General features: G+C 47.2%; 1 pseudogene; it reads left to right on the top strand.

Annotated features, from left to right (window-relative positions):
• Positions 1 to 953: 953 nt before the first annotated feature.
• Positions 954 to 1,661, top strand: LOC119540835 (annotated as a pseudogene).
• The last annotated feature ends 2,289 nt before the right edge of the window (positions 1,662 to 3,950 follow it).

Raw genomic sequence — 3,950 nt, 5'->3', positions numbered from 1 at the left:
TTTCATTTTATTAGGGGATTCAGATTCGCTCATGGATAGGGAAATGGCCAATATGGGTTTAGCCTCTCTGACTCCCCAGCTCAAAAGCAAGCACGCTTTCTGGGTATGCAGTCAGCCTGCTATGGTTTGCCATGTGGGTCCGGGTGGTAGACTGAGTGTGTGGGGCAAGATCTGGCACTGGAATCAAGGGTGACACAGCCCCAGGAGGTGGCGGTGTCAGATGGAGTCTACCAGAGCAGACTGAAGCCCCAAGTGGGGACAGGGCAGGGATGATGGACTCAGTAGTTTTATGGTACCTGCTAAAAGAATTACTTAGAGAGACAGCCAGACCCCGATTTCCCCATCAATTCCACTAATGCCATGTTCTACTTCTCTACATATCTACTAACTGTGGAACCCAAATAAGCAAGTGCCAAATGGCTCTAACCTTCCTTCCTGTGTTTCCATGGGGGTCTGTAATACACTGCACAGTTAAGTAATTAATAGAAGCAGAGGGTTCAGGACTTTGGAGAAGGCCTCAATGTAATCTGTTTTCAATGGCAACTAATTATTGATAAACCAAGAGACTAATTCTAATTAGTATAAATCTCTTCCTTAGAAATAGGGTGCTAGTTTCAGAATAACTTTGAGTAGGGCTGTCTTTCAAAGAGAAATTCATCTTTTGGGAAAATTCCTGGTTTTGTTCCTAAGCCTTTAAAATGACATTATTATTTTTATTATAAACTTAGAATCTGAATCAAGGTCTAGAATTCTGGTTCAAGAGACTGAAACTCTTGACCAAACCCTGGTTCTTCTTTTCAACATATATGATAGTGTGATGAATGAACCTGTTCGGTCCCCCCATCTGTGGTGGTGGTTGTGGTGGTGGTGTGAGTGCATGTGTATGAGAGACACACACACACACACAGAGACAGACACAGAAAGAGAGAAAATGTTTCATCAAAAACTTTAAGATGGAAACACTTCTCCACCAGGTCCCTGGCTTGGGACGTCTTCCTTCCCCAGGGCAGGACACTTGGCTTCGGACTTTGCCTCCTCGCTTCCTGAAACAGAAGAGGATCACTGTGGGGTGCACCCAGGCCAATGTGGGGCTCACCCTTATGGTTCTCTTTGGGAAGATGTGCAGCCAGACAACGATCTGCTGTTTTGAGGCTCTGCAGATGAGTTTCAAGAACATGTGTAAACCACGGCCCCCGCTGCAGAAGTGGGTGGAGCAAGCTGATAGCAATGAAAATCCTCAGGAGATATGCAAAACGGAGAGCCTCCAGCAGCAGGCCAGGAAGAGAAAGCAGACGAGCATGGAGACCCGAGCGAGAGGCCACCTGGAGAACCTGTTCCTGCAGGACTGGAAACCCACGCTGCAGTAGATCAGCCACGTGGTGCAGCAGCTCGGGCTGCAGGAGGGCATGGTCCAAGTGTGGTTCTGCAACCAGTGCCAAAAGGATAAGCAAACCAGCAGTGACTATTCACGAGAGGAATTTGAGGCTGCTGGGTCTCCTTTTCCAGGGGGACCAGCGTCCTTTCCTCTGGCACCAGGGCCCCATTTTGGGACCCCAGGCTAAGGGGGCCCTCACTTTCTAACTGCCCTCCTCTGTCTCTTTTCCTGAGGGTGCAGCCTTCCCCTCTGTCACCATCTGGACTCACCCATGCATTTGAACTGAGGTGTCCCACCTTCCTAGGAGTGGGGTGAGGAGAAGAGGAAAAGGGAGAAACTGGGGAACTGGGACCCTGGGGTTTGTAACCAGGGCTTTGGGGATTAAGTTCTAAATGCGCTAAGGAAGGCATTGGGAACACAAAGAGTGGGGGCAGGGAGTTTGGGAGGAAACTGGTTGAAGGAAGTTGAAGTTGAATGATGCTCTTGATTTTAATCTCTACCTCACTCATCACCTTGCTCTTAAATAAAGACTCCTGGACACAGTGGGAAAAAAAAAGATATGAACATTTCTATCACATTATATTTGTCAATTAATGTTGATCTGAGCAATGTGGAATCATATTCCAATAAACAAGTGTGGATAGTGTAGTGCTTTTCTTAATTAAAAGTTTGCATTGCTTGAATACATTTATTTACCTGAAACCTTTTAATGAAGTACTTTCTAGGTAGAATTAGATAATTTTAATAAGCACTGAGAGTGAGACAATTATTCAGCTGTGGCACATAGCATTTGAGGTTTGTTCCCCCTTCTTCTTTTACTCAACTCTTTGATGTTGCATACGCATTCACAAACACCAGTTGCTGTTGACATCTAAACCAGCAAATATATTTAGGACGATACACCAGAGGCTGGAAAGCAAAGCTTTTAATTAACCTTTAGGGAATTTTCCAAGATCATAGGTTTTAAAAAAAATGACACAAAGGTAACACGCCACATTACCCATGTAAGGCAAAAGATTATCAATGAAAAATTTTTTGCTTACGTATACTTTGAATAACCAAATATACGCTGACTACTGAAAAGAGGAAGGAACAGCCAATAAATGTGGTACAATGATTAATTTGAATTTTTATGGAGCCCACCAACCCTAGGCAAAATTGTGAGAAGGTTTGCTCCCTCCTTCTTTTTGACATCTCTCCACTCAGGGAACCCTCCTCCCTGCCCCAAGAGGCTGGCCCTCTGCCACCCCTGCTGCTGCTCCCTCATCTTCCAGGGTGCCAGGAACCTGTCCTCGCAGGCAGCCCCTGAGGCTTCCACTTCCCCTTCCCTCATACCCTAGGTGTGGTGGATTGAGCTGTGTACCCCAGTTTGGAGATGTTCTTTGTCTTGGTCCTCATTCTGCTGGGTGTGGACCCACTGTAAGATCCCTTTAAGATGACACTTCAGTTAAGGTGTGGCCCCACTGCATCAGGCTGGGCTTTAATCATGATCACTGGAGTCCTTTATAAGCAGAGAGAAAGTCAGATGGAGAGAGAAGCCCTGGGGAGCAGCCAGAAGCTGAAAGTCAATGGAGCCCAAAGTTGCTGCCAGCCCCAGAATACCCCTGTCCGTGGGGAGAAAGCATCGCCTTGCAGATACCTTGATTGTGGACTTCTCCTTTGTCAAAGCCATGAGCACATAAATTCCTGTTGTTTAAGACAACCCACTGGGTGGTATTTGTTTTAGCAGCAGGGACATTAAACCCTCCCCCCACCCCCCACCTCCCCGCCAGTCAAAGCCTACCCATGGGATCTCCCACTCTCTTGCCTTCTACTTTCCAACGTAATGGGCATTTCTAAGTTCCAGACATGGGACTGAATGCTTTGCACTTCATCCCCCAAACAATAGTCTGAGGGAGGTGTTAGTATCCCCACTGTGTAAGGAAGGAAACTGAGGCTCAGAGCATCAATGACTCGCCTAACCAAAGCACACACAGGAGAGGCCCATGCCTTCCTCCCCTCATTCTCTCTTTTTGTAAGGAAGGTTTTCTGGAAATAACTGCAGGATTTTGTTTTGTGGCCAGAATCCTTTGTGGCTTAGACCCAGTCACCAACTCCCATCCACTCTTCCTTTGGACTATCCAGTTCCACAGCCAGTCAATGCAGGTTCTGGATTCCTCCCCCCCCCCCCACTCTATCCAAGCCAATCCATGCTTAAAGCCATTATTGGACTCATCTTTCTCGAACATATCCCCCTGCTGGTTCTCAGACTGAGGATCTGAAGGGTCTGGGGCACCTACCTGGGCTTGGAGAGCAGGACAGATGGGCAGCTGGGAGGCCCGATGGAGGAGATTTCTAAGGCATGTGTCCTTGCTCTCTCCTCCCATCCTCTGCTCTTTCTTCTATGCTTCTCCTTGCTCTCCTCCTCCCTGCTGAGCTCTCTCTCTTCTGTTCTCTCTCCTCCCTTCCTCTTCTCCTCTCTCTTCTCTTATCATCCCTCTCACTTTTTCATTTTCTTGAGATTGTCAGATAGAAAAAGTGTGAACCAAGCACTGGCACCTGTTGCTCTTTTTGTCCCTCTCTCCACCTCCCTTAT

Source organism: Choloepus didactylus, chromosome 7, assembly GCF_015220235.1.
Source record: "Choloepus didactylus isolate mChoDid1 chromosome 7, mChoDid1.pri, whole genome shotgun sequence".
Taxonomy (NCBI): Eukaryota; Metazoa; Chordata; class Mammalia; order Pilosa; family Megalonychidae; genus Choloepus; species Choloepus didactylus.
The sequence above is the reverse complement of the archived record's forward strand: the minus strand, read 5'-3'. Positions and strand labels throughout refer to the sequence as shown.